Here is an 18,720-nt window from a genome sequence, read left to right on the forward strand (position 1 = left end):
TTTTTGATGTGATGGTAAATGGGATTGTTTCCTTAGTTTCTCTTTCTGATCTTTCATTTTTACTGTATAGGAATGCAAGAGATTTCTGTGTATTAATTTTGTATTCTGCAACTTTACCAAATTCATTGATGAGCTCTAGCAGTTTTCTGGTAGCATCTTTAGGATTTTCTACGTATCCTGTCATGTCACCTGCAAACGGTGACAGTTTTACTTCTTCTTTTCCAATTCATATTCTTTTATTTCTTTTTCTTTCCTGATTACTGTGGCTAGAACTTCCAAACTATGTTGAATAAGAGTGGCAAGAATGGACATCATTGTCTCGTTCCTGCTCTTAGAGGAAATGCTTTCACTTCTTCACCATTGTGAATGTTTGCTGTGGGTTTGTCATATATGGCCTTTATTACATCAAGGTAAGTTCCCTCTATGTTCACTTACTGGAGAGTTTTTATCACAAATGGGTGTTGGATTTTGTCAAAATCTTTTTCTGCATCTACTGAGATGATCATATGCTTTTTATATTGCAATTTGTTAATGTGATGTATCACATTCATTGATTTGCCTATATTGAAGAATCCTTGCCTCCCTGGGATAAAATTCCACTTGATCATGGTGCATGATGCTTTTAATGTGTTGTTGGATTCAGTTTGCTAGCATTTTGTTGATTATTTTTGCATCTATGTTTATCAGGGGTATTGGCCTGTACTTTTCTTTTTTTGTGATATCTTTGACTGGTTTTGGTATCAGGGTGATTACGGCCTTGTAGAATAAGCTTAGGAGTGTTCCTTCCTCTGCAATTTTTTGGAAATTTTCAGAAGGATAAGTTTTAACTCTTCTCTAAATGTTTGATGGAATTCATCTGTGAAGTCATCTGGTCCTGGACTTTTCTTTGTTGGATATTTTCTAATCACAGTTTCTATTTTAGTACTTTTGATTGGTCTGTTCACATTTTGTATTTCTTCCTGGTTCAGTCTTAGAAGGCTGTACCTTTCTAAGAACTTGATTTCTTCTAGGTTGTCCATTTTATTGGCATATACTTGCTGTGGTTGTCTCTTCTGATCCTTTGTATTTCTGTGGTGTTTGTTGTAACTTCTCCTTTTTCATTTCTAATTTTATTGTTAGTCTATTTCATTTATTTCTGTTGTGATCTTTATGATTTGTTTCCTTTTACTAACTTTGGGTTTTGTTTGTTCTTCTTTCTCTAGTTGCTTTAGGTGTAAGGTTAGGTTGTTTGAAACTTCTCTTGTTTCCTGAGGTAAGATTGTATCACTATATATTACCCTCTTAGAATTGCTTTTGCTCTGTCCCATAAGTTTTGGATCTTTGTGTTTTCATTGTCATTTGTCTGTAGGTATTTTTTTATTTCCTCTTTGATTTCTTCACTTATCCATTGGTTGTTTATTAGCATATGTTTAGCCTCCATATGATTGTGTTTTTGTAGTTTTTTTCTTACAGTAGATTTCTAATTTCATAGTGTTGTGGTTGGAAAAGATGCTTGATAGGATTTCAGTTTTCTTAAATTTACTGAGGCTTGATTTGTGGCCCAGCATGTGATCTATCCTGGAGAAAGTACCATGTGTACTTCAAAAGAATATACATTCCGATGTTTTTGGATGGAATGCTCTATTAATATCAAGTAAAAGTCCAACTGGTTTAATGTGTCATTTAAGACCTGTGTTTCCTTATTGATTTTCCATGTGGATGATCTGTCCATTGATGTAAGTTGGGTGTTAAAGTTTCCCAGTATTATTGTCTTACTCAGTTTCTCCTTTTATGTCTGTTAGTATTTGCCTTATATATTGAGGTGCTCCGATGTTGGGTGTATATATATTACAATTGTAAGATCTTCTCCTGGATTGATCATTTTGTTGTGTCCTTCTTTGTCTCTTGTAACAGTCTTTATTTTAACATCTATCTTGTCTGATGTGAGTACTGCTACTTCAGCTTTCTTTTGATTTCCATTTGCATGGAATAACATTTTCCACCCACTCATTTTCAATCTGTATGTTTCTCTAGATCTGAATTGGGTCTCTTTAGACAACATATATCTTTTTGTTTGTTTTTTGTTTTTGTATCCATTCAGCCAGTCTGTGTCTTTTGGTTGGAGCGTTTCATCTGTTTATATTATGGGCAGAGCTGTGTGGGCCCTGTTGGTTGTTTGGCCTGAGGTGACCAGGCACTGGAGCCTGCTGGGTTTTGGGGGAGCTCAAGCCGATGACTACTCCCTGATACCTCCACCACCAGTGTCCTCGTCCTTAGAATGAGCTGTAGCCGCCTCCCACGTCCCCAGTAAACCCTGCAAGAATAGCAGGAAGGTCTGGTCCAGGCTCCTGTGAAGTTACTGATTTTTCCCTGGGTCCCAGTATGCATGAGACCTCGTGTGTACCCTCCAAGGGCAGTCTCTGTTTTCCGCAGTTCTATGGAGCTGCTGCAATCAAACCCCGCTGATCTTTTAAGTCAAATGCTCTGGTGGCTCCTCTTCACAATGTCAGACCCCCAGCTTGGGAGCCTGACATAGGGCTCAGAACTCACACTTGTGGGAGAACTTCTGCAATGTAATTATTCTCCAGTTTGTGGGTCACCCACCCAGGGGTATAGGATTTCATTATATCCTGAGTGCTCCCTTCCTACCATCTCATTGTGGTGTCCTCTTTATGTCTTTGGATGTAAAATATGTTTTTGGTATGTTATGGTCTTTTTCATCGATGGTTGTTCAGCAGTTATTTGTGATTTTGGTGTTCTCATGAGAGGAGGTGAGTTCAAGATGCCTCTACTCTGCCATCTTGTCCCTTCTCTCCACAAGGGCTTTCTTTGATCTTTTAAAATTATATTTCTTTCTTCTCTTCTAACTGTGTATTTCAAAATTCCCATCCTCCAAGTTACTTACTCTTTCTTCCACCTTGTCTGCCCTGCTTTAGATACTCCCTATTGCATTCTTCTTATCATTCATCGAATTTTTCAGCTGCAGGCTATCTGTTTGGTTCTTTTTTTTTTTTAATTTCCATCTCTTTGGCAAATAACCCACTTAGTTCATATATTTTATTCCTGAATTCATTGAGTTGTCTTTCTGAGTTTTCATGTGACTCACTGAGTTTCTCACGACTGCTGTTTTGAATTCTTTATCACTTAGATCACAATATTCTGTGCCTTTGAGTTTGTACGCTTGAGAATTATCAGTTTCTTTTTTGATGCTATTATTTCCCTGCGTGGTTATTTTCATTTTAGTTATGCAATGCTGCTTTCATATTTGAAGTAGTAGACATCACCTTCACTCTTTGCCTTCAGCAGATGTGGTGTTATGTTCTGTGGTGTTATTATCTCAGTTTTCTTCTGTGCTTGTGAAGGATTATTTGCTCCTCTCTTCTTGCTTCCCTTTGTAGACAAAATTTTAAGCTTTTATCTTTTCTCTGGTCCTTACAATACACCAGGCTGACTTTTGAAACCCCTCTTTTGTTTTCCACTATAGACAAGTTTGTGATGTCCCTCTTGCCAACCATCATATCCTGTCTTCAGACCCCACTCCTTGCCTACCAGAACTTGTTCTCCCAGATGCACTTGGGAGCACACAGGAGCCAGTAGCAGAGTGGGGACGTGTGGGTTTGGCATTCGTGCCCACCTGGGTTGCCAGTGGACCTGGTAGGGAGATCCCTGGGGATGGTACTCCAAGAGGCTCATGGGATGACTTCCTGCTCAACACAATCCCTTTAATATACCTTAAATTCTTATCCCCACCTTAGTACTAGAGGTGCTGGTGCAAAAAAAAAGGATTTCTCCGACCCTGACTGATCAGATGAAGTAGCTGGGTACTCACTCACTGCTTTCCTTTTACCCTACAGGAGCGGTCACCTCCACCAGATAAATCATTCCCATTCAGTGTCTTCTTGGGGGAGGCCAGCACAGGAAAACTTTCTCTTACCATCTCTGCTGCAACCAGACTTGTATTTTTCTTTTACTTTTCCTTCCAGTGATGTACTGGATTCTCCCCTCAGGAATACCAGAGTTCTGTAAGTTCTTCCATGGGTGAGTGCCTGCCCAGCTCAGCATCACCTCATTTTTTGCTTGCTAGCAAACTGAGGAGTCTAAGCAGTTTCTCTGGCTCTGCTAATTCTTCAGCCATATAGAGGTTTTTCTGTTCCTACCAGCTTTGCTCAGGAGTGAATTTCCTCCCAAGTCCTTGGGAGTAAGGTGCTAGGTCCCAAGGTCCCGGATCCCAGGAACCTGGAGCCCAGAATGGAGTAGGGGAGGCAGTATTCTGGTCCATACAAGACCCCTTATTTCCACTGGGACTTCCTGGACCCTCTGTCATGTCTCCCAGGTGGTGGTGTAAACGAGGCAAAGCAGGAAAGGCAGCATCCTCCTTGCTTGTGTTAAGAGTCTGCAGCCTGCTGGTTTATGCTTTGATTTGTAGGAGCAATAGAGGTAGCAGCTGGTGTAGGGATTGCAGCAAGTGTGTAAGCAAGTGCTTTCTAAGAGTTAGAGCAGACAGAGAGCTAGATATGAGCAGAGAAGAAAAGGGGGGTCATGGACGGAGTGGCAGGAAACCATACATCTTGTGAATGACGGGGGTTCTTGGGCAGACAAAGAAAAGCAGAAACCTCTGGACTGACAGGAAACCATATATCTGTCGTGACAGGGGTCCTAGAGGCAGACAAAGAATGGTGGCAAAAGGTGAGAATCCCTGGTGTTGGAATGTAACTTTTTGCTCATTACAATAAAATGAACCTTGCAGATAAGAAGTTCCCATCATGCACCAAGGCCGTGACTCTTCTAATCAAGACCAGATAAGAACAAAAATCCCTCCTCCCCTCAGGAAGGTGTAGCTGGGATAAATAATCAGGAAATACCCCCCTCCCTCCCCAGTGAATATTCCACCCAAACGTTTTTAACCAGTTTGCCAAAGGAACTCAGGGCAGCTACTCACATGAGCCTGCTTGCTCTCCTTTCTGAGAGTGTATTATCGCTTAATAAATCCTCACTTTGCTTTCTTGGCCTCCGTGTCCTGTCTCTGAATTCTTTCTTCAACGAGACAAGAACCTACTTTCTGGTAATATAAGTGGCACAATGTTACATACACAAACACAAGGTTGGTTTTACCATCCTCTAGTTCAGAAGTCGTTCTTTACTGGTAGCGGGGATGCTGTGGAATGTGGGTGACGTGCAGACCTGATCCTACTACACCACTGTCACTCAGCAACAGGTTCTGCTGTGGTTATGGACAAGATGATGGGTCATCTGAGAGGAAACCAGGCCACTACACTTCTCAACCTTGTGCTGAGGCCAGGCCCAGAGCCTGCTCTACTAATTGCAGGACCCCTGGGGACTGAGGGATAAATATAAGACTGGTGGGGGAGGGAATGCGGACCACACCTCCTGAAGAGGGTTAAGTGCATCCTTCGAGCAGCTGGAAGCACTCGAGGCAGAAAAATAACAACCTATTACCACTTGAAATAAAAGTCACTTGTGTATTTGCCCTAGGCCTGCCTTCCTAAAAACTACATTTGCTTGTCAAAAGCATTTGTACTTAGAAACATTTCAAACAAGCATTAAAGTAGAAAAAAGAATATACGGACCTCTCCTTATATCCACCACCCAGTTGCACAACTACCACATTTGCTTCATCTCTGTCCATTTCTTTGCTGAACTCAATCCCAAAGCAAATCCTAGACAACTTGCCATTCCACACCTACATAACTCAGGAAGGAGTTTCTAAAAAACATGGGCATTTTCTTACAGAATTTCAGGACCTTGTCACATCCAACAATATTAACAGTAATCCTTGGTAGTGCTTAATGCCTGGTGCATAATTAAATCTCCATGATGGATGTAAATATATCTATTTAGTGCTAGTTTTTGGATTTGGAAACTAAATAAGGCCCACTCAGTCCCCTTGCTGTCTGTACCTCTCCCCATGCCAGGGATGCATTCTCGTGGTATTTCCTTCTGGTAGAAATGAGCTCTAGAGTCCACTTTTGCTTTCTGTTTTCTAATCATCATTGTAGTTGAAGGACACTGCATTTGCTTGTTATTTACTCAGATGCTGTTTATAACTCAGAGGACAACATTCTTGTCCCTGGAAATGCCACACATAGAATTTGGGATGTTTCCCTTGTTGACTGAACAAACATTGCACAACCTAAAAGTGAAGAATTATGTTTTATTTGGTGGTCTTACTGAGGACTAATAGCCAGGACACAGCCTCTCTGATAGCTCTGAGGAACAGTTCCAAAGGGGTATGGGAGGAGCCAGGATATATAGAAGATTTTGTGGAAAAAAAAACAACATGTAGTCGAACATCAAAAGATTACTGCTAGGGCTTCCCTGGTGGCGCAGTGGTTGAGAGTCTGCCTGCCGATGCAGAGGACACGGGTTCGTGCCCTGGTCCGGGAGGATCCCACATGTGGTGGAGCGGCTGGGCCTGTGAGCCATGGCCGCTAAGCCTGCGCGTCCGGAGCCTGTGCTCCGCAACGGGAGAGGCCGCAACGGTGAGAGGCCCACGTACTGGAAAAAAAAAAAAAAAAAAAGATTACCGCTAATCACACAAAAAATGCAGACAACTCAAGTTAATAATTTTAGTGCTTTTCTATGTAAGGGCACATGCAAGAGTCTGGGCTTATTGAAATCATTCTTTTGATATGCATCTTAACTATCTAGGGCCATTATCCCATTTTCCCCATTTTTCTCCATCCTGAATTCCCCTTAGGGTGCAGCTGCAGTGGCTGATCGCTTTAAGGCCCCAACATCCTTTGTTTACTGAAATCGCAGGTGACATTCTTTGTCTACACCCTCATGTGAGAAAAACAGAAAATGGATTCAGACCAGGTCTCCTGGGTTCTGTGGCTCCAGCAGATTTAGGAACCCTCTATGACTGTGTGTGAAATGTTTTGAGAGTGTGGCCTTTTCTTGGGTGGTGCGGGGGCGGGGGGGATGTTGCTTAAAGATTTAATAAAATTCTCAAAGTCCCAGGACTTCCCTAGTGGCTCAGTGGTGAAGAATCCGCCTGTCAATGCAGGGGACATGGGTTCGAGCCCTGGTCGGGGAAGATTGCACATGCCGCGGAGTGACTAAGCCCGTGTGCCACAACTAGTGATCCTGTGCTCTAGAGCCCGCGAGCCACAACTACTGAGCCCAAGCGCCTAGAGCCTGTGCTCCACAACAAGAGAAGCCACTGCAATGAGAAGCCTGTGCGCCATAACAAAGAGGAGCCCCTGTTCGCAGCAACTAGAGAAAGCCCAGGCGCAACAACGAAGACCCAATGTAGCCATAAATAAATAAATAAATAAATAATTTTTTAAATTCTCAAAGTCCCTTTGTTGAAGGAAAGGTAAGTGACAACTGGCTTAGAAGGGCACTCCCCCAAATCTTTTGAATGAAACAATTCTGGGATCTTACTGCCAAAGCAGAGAAGAAAAATGAGAAGACAGAAGTGGGAGAAGAAGGAAGGTAAGGACAGAGACAAAGACTGAGCAGAGAGAGAGAGTTATGGGGAAGGCAGGTTCTGTGACATAGCCCCTCAAAATGGGTAGAAGTAAAAACCTGATCTTAATACCAAGCCCCTTGCACCTGGCCTGTATTTTCAGTCCAAACTCAAATGGAGACTTCAGTCTGGGCAGGATCATTCAGGATTGGCCCATTTGGAACCACAGTGTCCAATGAAAGTCAAGGCCAAACTGATCATGCATCATCAGTTATCAGGCAGATTACTCCTGTTCACTTTGCGTTAGTGAGGTGTAAACACCTCACCAGTTTTCATGTTGGATTGGTCTTAACAGTTTAGAAAAAAAGAGGGTGTAATTCAAGTTTGTTAGTTTACTCATTTACGTGAATACTCATTAGGTCAGCTGGCCACTTAGTCTGCCAAGTAAGCGAGCAAGAAATGAACCATTACACATTTTGAGCCATTATACATTTTGGCTCTGATACAGCAGTCTGACACCTCAACTCGCATAGAATTCAACTTTTTCTCCTGACATACACTTGGCTCTGGAGTATTTGTTTTTATCCTTTATGTGACCAAAAAAATATCTATAATACTGGAAACGGAATGGGAATGGAGGCAGGTAATGGGAATGGGGGCAGGTATCCAGCCATACAGGAAAGCACGGGGAAGCATGAACACCTCTTCCCCAATCCATCTTCAACTCTTCACTCCTTCTTTCATTTCTTCCTCCACCTACAGCTCTGATCACTTCTGGTTTGAGAAGGACAGCAGTGCATTGCCAGGAACAGCCTAGACAGAAGGGTGGGTGGCAGTTCTGGAGAGGGGAGGGACAGTGAGCCTGGTCTTCCCAGGTGCTTACCTGCCCTGTGCTGCAATCCCAGACACCTCTCTCTTCTCCTTTATTCTCTTGCCCTTCCTCTCACTCTCCACCTCAAGTTTCAGAGACGTTCCCACAGGCCTGTTGTGTCACCATGCAGGTATATCTCTGCTCCTCCCCAGGGATGGCCTCCACTGACGTTCACTTCTGTGAGTCTCATGTCTGGAAGTTCCTCCCAGGCCATGTCATCAGTGTGCTCTGTGTCTTAGGTCAGCTCTTCCCTGTCCAGTAGCCATCCAAGCATTGATTTCTTGAGGGAAATTTAGACAAAATGTCACCTGCCATTTCAGTAATCAGTGAATGTTGCAGCTACCAAGTCATCAGCCTCCACAGCCAATCTGGATGGTGCAACCTGAGAGGAACTAAGGATGGAGATAAGCAGGATACTGGCCCTAGATGGTTAAGGTGCATATCAAAGGATTAATTCAATAAGCCCAGATTCTTGCATCTTCCCATACAGAGAAAAGCACTAAGTTCATTAACTAGAGGTGTCAGATTGTCTTTAATTAACAGTAATCTTTCCATGTTCAGACTACCTGTTTGGGGTTTTTTGTTTTGTTTTGTTTCATTTTGTTTGCAAAACCTCTTATATATCCTGGCTCCTCCCTTACCTCTTCAGAACAGTCCCTCAGAGCTATCTGAGAGGCTGTATCCCAGGCTAAAATCCCCAGTAATGCCCAAAACAAAATATAATTCTCAGCCTTTACATTGTACATTCTTTTTTAGTTGACAGAAATAGCTAAGAGCTCAGCACTTGAAAATGGTTTCTTTTGCACCTTGGTGAGTGTGTGACTGTGTGTGTGTGTGTGTGTGTGTGTGCGTGCATGTGGTCACCTGTGCTGATGGGGAACTGGAACTGGGCCAGTGGAAATGGGGTTAGGGTGACACAGAGACTGAAGGTGCTATATCCTGGAGCCTTCTCCCCACTCCCATGAGCTGGAAAATGGGGGGCTTGTTTGGGAGAAAACTCTTCCAGAGACAGACTCTGTTTTGAGCTTCTAGGCTATATTAAGTTGGGATCACACACACCAGGTTAAAGGAAGAGTGGGGAGCCAGAGCTGGCTGCTCATATATACCCGTGAATTTGCAAAGTGGTATACATCCAACATCCTTCATTACAGCTTCACCATAGATGGAAATATACCAGAAGTCCATCCATGGGGACTGTTAGTTATGTGATGATACAACCATATATGTAGACTATTATGCAGCATGAAAGAATGACAATGATCTCTATGTACTGACATGGAAAGATCTCTACAAAAGATTGTTTAGTGAAAATGGGTGTCTATTATGCTACTTCTCCAGAGAAAAATAAGAATCCATACTATTTCCTTGCATATGCATAAGGAAACTATAGAAAATATATCTACAAGAAATTCAGCTGTCATATAAAGAAGACTTATGTAAAATATAAATAAAGAAATATAAAAATTTTTAAAAGAAAACATGTAAAAGACTTATGTAAAGAAGACGTATTCACAGGTCAGAACTTCACTATAGTAGTGGTCAGTTCCTCTCAATTATCCTATGGGTTCAATTCAATCTCAGTCTAAACTCCAGAAGGATGGATGGAGAGATGGATGAATGGATGGATGGATGGACGGATTTATTTATTTATTATTTAAAATTTTAAAATAGAGGTAAATTCACATAGCATAAAAATCACCATTTTAAATGACCATCTTAGTGGCATTCAGTACATTCACAATGTTGTGCAATCTCTATGTACTTCCACATATTTTTATTGGCAATGAAAATTTGGCAAAATTTCCAAACATTTTCAGCACCCGAAAAGGAAACCCTGTACCATCAACCAGTTGCTCCTAATATCCCCCTCCCCATAATGCTGGTAACCACCACTATTAGTTTCCTATGACTGCTATAACAGAGTACCACAACCTGGTCAGCGTATAAAAAAGAAGAGCAGAAATGGATCCTCTCATGGTCCTGAAGGTCAAGGGTCTGAATTCAGAGTGTTGGCAGGGCCATGATCCTTCCAAGGCTCTAGGGGAGACTTCTTTTGTTGACTGAAAAAAGATGCTCAACCTAAAAATCGACAGTTATGTTTTACTCAGCAGACAAAACTGAGGACTTAAGCCTGGGACGCAGACTGTCAAATATCTCTACGGGAACTCCTCCGAAGAGGTAAGGGAGGACACAGGATATATAGGAGTTTTTGCAACACAGAGCAGGTAGTCGGAACATCAAGAGATTACTGATAATTAAAGAAAACCATACATCTCAAGTTAATGAACTTAGCACATATCTATGTATGAGAAGATGCAAGAGTCTGCTCATTGAAATCATTCCTTTGCTATGCACCTCAGCTATCTGAGGCCAGTATCCTATGCTTTCTCATCCTGAGTCTCCTCAGGGTACATCACTGGGGGTGGCTGCAGTGTGATGGCTTGAGGGTTCAATATCCTTTGTTTATTGATATGGCAGGCAGCCTTCTTTCATCGACATTTTCTTGCCTCTTTGAGCTCCTGTTAGCCACATGCATTGCTTGATTTGTGACAGCCTCACTCCCATGTCTGCATACATCCTACCTCACATGGCTGCCTTCCCTTTGCGTCTCTTCTTTTCTTCTTAGGGACACATGGTTGGATTATAGCCTACCCAAATTCAGTGCATCTGCAAAGACCGTATCTCCAAATAAAGTCACATTCATGGCCACTGGAGGTTAGAACTTCAGCATATCTTTTGGGGGATGTAATTCAACCCATAGTGCCACCAGTCGGCATTCTGTCTCTATGGATTTACCTTTTCTGGATACGGGATTTGGATTTTTATTGTAGATTGTCATGCTGATTCTAAAATTCACATGGATGAGCAAGGGACCCAGAATAGATGGGACAATTCTTGGGTTCTCAAGCCTGGGTTCTCTGCCTTCCTCCTAGGAACCAAGAACCCACTCCCTTTTGCCAGCTCCATGTGGGTGAGGAAGGGGGCCTGGGAGAGGAGAAGTACAAGGAAGTCAGAGGCTGGGGAACCTCTCCGAGGACCAGGGAGGGTGACACTGCCTGCCTTCTTGTGTAGGTAGGCTGCAGACCTGGAAGACAGCGTGGGAACTGAGATTATGGGAAGAGCTGCAGAGGTGTGGCTGGAAGCAGATTCCAGGGCTATGGAATGGGGGGAGACACAGCCAGTTTTGTTGTTATTCACTGTGCTGTTTGTCATCCTGGGGTGCCTGTTTCCGGCGCTGGGAGGGATTACAGGGCATTGGAGGTCGGCGGGGTGAGGCTGGTACAGAGAGATATGGAGCGATCACTCGTTGACTTCTTTACTGAACAAATTCACAGTCGGGGTACCAGCACCCCACTCTGGAGGAGCCCAACTCTTGCTCCTCATGATGCAGTTTTCGGCAGAGCTGAGAGACTGTCCAAAGTCCTGTGAATTGGCTACCTACATCACATCAGACCAAATCGTTGGGCAGGCCTGTAGTAACCATGCTTCCTTTTTATTTTTCACATACATCTAATCCATGTTATCTCATGTTTTGCCTTAAATAAGTTTTCAAACAAAGTAGAAGCGTAAATATATGATAAACACTAAGTGCTTTTAAAAAATTCAGCTATGTTTATGGAATTTCCCACCCTGAGGGTAGACATGGGCAAACGCCTATAATAGACAGTTCCTTCACTTTCGCCTGGCATAGGCACGTTGGAATTGTGTCTTAATCCAGTTTCCAAAGAAAACAGAGCCTGAGGCAAACATGTGCTGACACTTTAGCATATCCCTTCCGTGAGGGCTTCTACATTTTTGTCTTCTATCAACAGATGATTAGAAACTCCCTTCAAGTGTACCACCACTACAAGGGTGGTCTCAAACTTGGGCTTATATGTGAATTCCACAGAGGATGAGAGCTCCTAAACACTGGTTGCTGGGCCCATCCCTGCATCTCTGATTCAGTGGGGCCTAGAATTTGCATTTCTAACACATCCTCAGGGCATGCTGATACTGAAAGTATGGGACCATGCCCTGAGAACCACAAACCATCCTCCTGCCAATCCTAAATTCGACCTCAGCAAGTGTCACCTCCTCTGCAAAGTTTCTGGGCCCTTCAGCTTCAAGGCCCTAGCACCCTAAAAGAGCCTTATCTGTGGCTCCCTCCTTCCAGCATTGTCGATAAATGCAGTGTTTCCTTTCTGTTTTTGATAGTTTTACTTTTAAAAACTAAGGTGTGGAGAGTCGAAGTTGAACCATTGTTTACTGATTGGGCCTGTGGGCCGCTGGTCATCACAGCACAGAGCTGATTATGAGGAAGTTCAAAGGTTCCTTTTGTGTTTCTTTCAGAAGCCAGCAGAAAACTCGGTCTGAAATTTCCAGGGAAGGGGAGAGGGGATGGAGAGGTTGGTGGTGGGGCGGGAAATAATCCACACACCTCACAGCCCCTGTCTCCTCCTGTCCTGCTAACTCCCAGCACTCAGGGGACCCAGGTGAGTTGGTGATTATGGGGGAAAGAGAAGTGACCCTGCCCTAGGCCCTTTCTTCTGGGTCCTAGGTTGCAGGCACCAAGGTAGCCATAGCTGGTCTCCTGTGTGATCCTCTTTCCCGTCCTCTTCCCCTTGGTCCCATGGACCCCATGCTCTCCACATTCCCAACCTCCCAGGTAGTCAGATCACAGACTTTTGCAGGGGGTTCTCATTGCTCCACAAAGGACATTTATGCTCCAAGGCTGCAAAGGCCACAAGCATTAGTGCCTGGGTGGGGACCAGAACTGGAGTTCCTATCTCCTTGTCACATTCATGACCCTTTGGTTCCCTCCACAGGGCCTCCTCCCTCAACACCCACTAGCCCCACGTGGGTAGAACTAACATTTCAGAAGATCCCGTGTTAACCCTGGGGAAGTTCCAGGGGGGAAGCTGTGAGTAAGAGATAAAGGAGGAATCTGGGAGAGGAAGAGCTGAGGATATAGGAACCAGATGTGAGATCAGAAGAGCGTTTTATAGCCCAAACCCACCCTTGCCTTGGAAGGGGCCTGGGGTAACAGAGGGGTGGTCAGTGGGAATGTCCCCTCTGAGAATGCTGAAGGAAAGCCCATGTGCCCAGGCTCTTAGTTTCATGTCTGGTTGGCATGGCAGTTGACAATCCCACTGGCCACTTCACAGAGAAATCCTCCCGGCTCATAGCAAGGGTTTGGATGCAGTCACCACTGGGCTTCACAGCCCCAGATAATCCTCTCCCTCCTTAACTTTTAAGCTTATTTTTTTTTCTTTTAAAACTGTTACCAAATTTGGACATATGGACCCCCCACTCAGCCATAGACTGGCCAAGGCCCCCTGTCTCTCAGTGGAGAACGTACTTTTTCCATGTGAGTTTGCACAGCCAAAAACGAAGCCAAAGCTTAGATTGGAGTAGTGCAAGCTTTATTCAATGGCCAGAGAATGGAGAATTGGGAACATAGTTCACAAATCGACTTCTTACCTTAGTGGCAAAGGGGATTTGCTTTTAAGCGGTAAGAACAATGAGGGGTGAGACTAAAGATGGGAAGGCATAGGCATTAGTTTTCTGGGAAAGAGGCAGGACTTTCCTGGAGCTGGGATGCCACTCCTTTTCTGTCCTTTTTTGGCCTGTGACGTCATGGCCACCTGTAGGTGTGTCACTTAGCGGCTAATGCAGTAAAATCAGCGTATAATGAGACTCAGGGTCTGTTGAAGGTCAGATTTGGCCCCATCTTGGTTTCAGCTGGTTCTATCTGGTTTTTGTCTTTCTCTTGCTATGGCTTCCTTTCTCTGTGTTCTGACCTTATGACTTAAAGATATATATTAGTTCTTGTTCAACGGAGGTGTTGGGGGGTTTTTAGCAAGGGTCTGTGGTGACTCTGGTAACAAAATCAATCAACTTTTTTGGGCCTGCTGTCCAGATTAAATTGGCCCTGTTGTCCAGATCATGGCAAAGCACTGTCTTTGTTTTGTGCACAGCACACCTGTTGTTTTTAATATTAGCTCATTGGTGAATCAGGTCCCATTCCCGTCCCATGCCCTCATTCTGCTTCTCTCCCACACAATGGCAATCGCTTCCTTTGATAAAAATCGTTGAATTCAATTTCATCTTTAAAAATTCTGTGCTGTGTTTTTATTTTAAAGTTACACAACTAGTGCTATCCTCTGGAACAGACTGTTTCTTACTTTTTCCTCACAGCATTGTGTCCACCTTGCCGTGTGGACAACTACAGGATAATCCGCAGCGGGTTCTTGCTGCATCCTACTCACATCCCATCCCTCTCCCGTCCCCCGGGCTGCCTCCCAATCTCTGCTACCAACTCTGCTGCAACGCACATTTGGGACACGTTCCCGCCTGTGCCTGTGTGAGAAATTCTGGCACTGATGACTTCGCCTGACTGCTCTCCAGAAAAACTGCGCTACCTGCCCTGGGGCCAGCAGAACCAAGATCTTGCTTCCCTGTATCTCCCCCCACACGTGGCCCTCCTCTGATTTCTCATATTTGATAGGCATGGAGAGGTGTCCCTCTTTTGTCTTCATTTCCATTTTTACTCATGGCACTTGATTTTGAGCAACCTTTCACCTATCTGTTGGCCGTTCATTTTTCAATTTCTATAAATTACCTCTTCACAATTTTATTTTTCCATAGTGATTCCTGTCCATTTCTTCTCAGGTTGTAGAAGTTGCTGGTATATTCTGGCCATTGACAGCTGTTGTAAATGTATTTTTTCATCGGTTCTCTTCTGTGGTGTACGTGGTGACAACCTTTGAAGAGGTATCTTCCTTTTCGCTGTCATCAAAGCTAACAATTTTCTTCCTAGGTTTCTGCTTTAGAGATTTTTTAAAAAATAATATCACCTATTCTTTTCATAAGACTTTTTTATTGGTAACATCTTACGGAAAAATGCGAATGAACTTTTTGGCCAGCCTAATATTTTGAGATAATTGTGTATTCACACACAGGGGTTTTTTTATTTGTCATTTAAAAATATGTAGCAGTGTGTACATGTCAACCCCAAATCTATCCCAAATACCAGTCTATCCATTCCCCACACCCTTCCCCCCCGGTAAGTCCGATCTTTAAGTCTGTGAGTCTGTTTCTGTTTTCTAAATAAGTTCATTTATATCATTATTTTTAGATTCTACATATAAACGATATCATATAATATTTGTCTGACTTACTTCACTTAGTAAGATAATCTGCAGGTCCATCCATATTGCTGCAAATGGCATTATTTCATTCTTTTTTATAGCTGAGTAAAATTCCATTGTATATATATGCCACATCTTCTTTATCCATTCCTCTGTCAATGGACATTTAGATTGTTTCCATGTCTTGGCTATTGTAAACAGCACTACAATGAACATTGGGGTGCATGTATCTTTTCGAACCATGTTTTTCTCTGGATATATGCCCAGGAGTGGGGTTGCTGGATCATATGGTAGCTCTATTTTTCATTTTTTAAGGAACCTCCATACTGTTCTCTATACTGACTGCACCAATTGACATTCCCATCAATAGTGTAGGAGGGTTTCCTTTTCTCCACACCCTCTCCAGCATTTATTTATTTATTTATTTATTTATTTATTTTTGGCTGTGTTGTGTCTTTGATGCTGCATGCGGGCTTTCTAGTTGCAGCAAGCGGGGGCTACTCTTTGTTGCGCTGCGCAGGCTTCTCATTGTGGTGGCTTCTCTTGTTGCAGAGCATGGGCTCTAGGCATGCAGGTTTCTGTAGTTGTGGCACGTGGGCTCAGTAGTTGTGGCTTGCGGGCTCTAGAGCACAGGATTGGTAGTTGTGGCACATGGGCTTTGTTGCTCCATGGCATATGGGATCTTCCCAGACCAGGGCTCGAACCCTTGTCCTCTGCATTGGCAGGTGGATTCTTAACCACTGTGCTACCAGGGAAGTCCCCTCTCCAGCATTTATTGTTTGTAGATTTTTTGATGATGGCCATTCTGACTGGTGTGAGGTGATACCTCATTGCAGTCTTGGTTTGCATTTCTCTAATAATTAGTGATGTTGAGCATCTTTTCATGTGCCACTTGGCCATCTGTATGTCTGCTTTGGAGAAATGTCTATTTAGATCTTCTGCCCATTTTTTGATTGGATTTTTCTGTTTTTTGGATATTGAGCCACATGAACTATTTGTAAATTTTCGAGACTAATCCTCTGTGGGCCACATTGTTCACAAATATTTTCTCCCATTCTGTAGGTTGTCTTTTCACTTTGTGGTTTCCTTTGCTGTGCAAAAGCTTTTGAGTTTAATTAGGTCCCATATGTTTATTTTTTTTCCATTACCCTGGGAGACAGATTTAAAAAGATATTGCTGCAATTTATCTCAGGGATTTCTCTCCCTATGTTTTCCTCTAAGAGTTTTGTAGTATCCGATCTTACATTTAGGTCTTTAATCCATTTTGTGTTTATTTTTGTATGGTGTTAAAGAATGTTCCAGTTTCATTTTTTTTACATGTAGCTGTCCAGTTTTTCCAGCACCATTTATTGAAGACACTGTCTTTTCTCCATTGTATAGTCTTGCCTCCTTTGTTGTAGATTAATTGACCATAGGTGCATGGGTTTATTTCTGGGTCTTCTATCCAGTTCCTTTGATCAATATTTCTGTTTTTGTGTCAGTACCGTACTGTTTTGATTATGGTAGCTTTGTGGTATACTCTGAAGTCTGGGAGCCTGATTCCTCTAGCTCTGTTTTTCTTTCTCAAGATTGTTTTGGCTATTCGGGGTCTTTTTTGTCTCCATACAAATTTTATTTATTGTGGTAAAATATGTGTAACAACAAACTTACCATCTTCTAAAAAATCTGAGGTATAATTGACTGACAATATTATATCACTTTCAGGTGTACAACAAAATGATTTAGTGTTTTTATACATTACACAATAATCATCATGATAAGTCTAGGTAACTTCTATCACCATACAATGTTATTACAACATTATTGACTATATTCCCTATGCTTTACATTACATCCCTGTGACTTCTTTATTTTATCAGCCAAAGTTTGTATCTTAGTCTAACTCACCTATTTCATTCATTCCCCTACCCCCTCCTTCTGGCAGCCATGAGTCTATTCTCTGCAGTATCTATGAGTCTCTTTCTGTTTTGTCATGTTTCTTCATTCATTTTGTTTTCTAGATTCCACATATAAGTAAAATCATATGGTGTTTGTGTTTTTCTATCTGACTTTCACTTAGGACAATACCCTCTAAGTCCATCCACATTGTCACAGATGGTAAGATTTCATTATTTCTTATGGTTAATATTCCATTATGTGTGTTTGTGTATATATATATATATATATATACATACACACACACATACATACACATATATGTAGACATATATATGTGTATATATATATGTGTATATATATATATATATATATATATATATATATATATGCCACATTTTCTTTATCCATTCACCTATCAATGGAGACTTAGGTTGCTTCCATATTTTGGCTGTTGTAAATAAGGAAGCAAAGAATTTTGGGGTGCATATATCTTTTCAAATTAGTGTTTTTATTTTCTTTGGAAAAATACCCAAAAGTAGAATTGCTGGATCGTATGATAGTTCTATTTTTAATATTTTGAGGAACTTCCATACTCTTTTCCATATTGGCTGCACCAATTTACATTTCAACTCACAGTGTACAAGTGTTCCCTTTCTCCACATCCTCGCCAATACTTTTTATTTGTTGTCTTTTTGATAAGAGCCATTCTGACAGGTGTGAGGTGATATCTCATTGTGGTTTTGGTTTGCATTTCCCTGATGATTACTGATGTGGAGCATCTTTTGAGGTGTTTTTTGTCCACTTATATGTCTTTGGGTAATGTCTCTTTAGGTACTCTGTCCTTTTTTTTTGGTTGTTGTACGTGGGCCTCTCACTGTTGTGGCCTCTCCTGTTGCAGAGCACAGGCTCCGGACACGCAGGCCCAGCACCCACGGCCCACAGGCCCATCCGCTCCGCGGCATGTGAGATCCTCCCGGACTGGGGCACGAACCTTCGTCCCCTGCATCGGCAGGCAGACTCTCAACCACTGCGCCACCAGGGAAGCCCCCTCTGCCCATTTTTAATCGGATTGTTTGTTTTTTTGATGTGTATATTTTGAATATTAAGCTTTTATCAGATATATGGTTTGCAAATATCTTCTCCCATTCAGTAGGCTGCTTTTTTGTTCTGTTGACAGTTTCCTTCACTGTGCAAAAGGTTTTTAGTTTGATGTAGTTCCATTTGGTTTTTTTTCTTTTGTTTCCCTTGCATGAAAAGACATATTCCCCCCAAGTTGCTAAGATTGATGCCAAAGAGCTTATTGCCTATGTTTTCTTCTAGGTGTTTTATTGGTTCAGGTCTCCATTTAAGTCTTTAAATCTTTTTAAATATCTTTAATGCATGAAAAGACATACTCCTCCCAAATTGCTAAGATTGATGCCAAAGAGCTT

The sequence above is a fragment of the Pseudorca crassidens genome, chromosome 3 (genome assembly GCF_039906515.1).
Source record: "Pseudorca crassidens isolate mPseCra1 chromosome 3, mPseCra1.hap1, whole genome shotgun sequence".
Lineage (NCBI taxonomy): Eukaryota > Metazoa > Chordata > Mammalia > Artiodactyla > Delphinidae > Pseudorca > Pseudorca crassidens.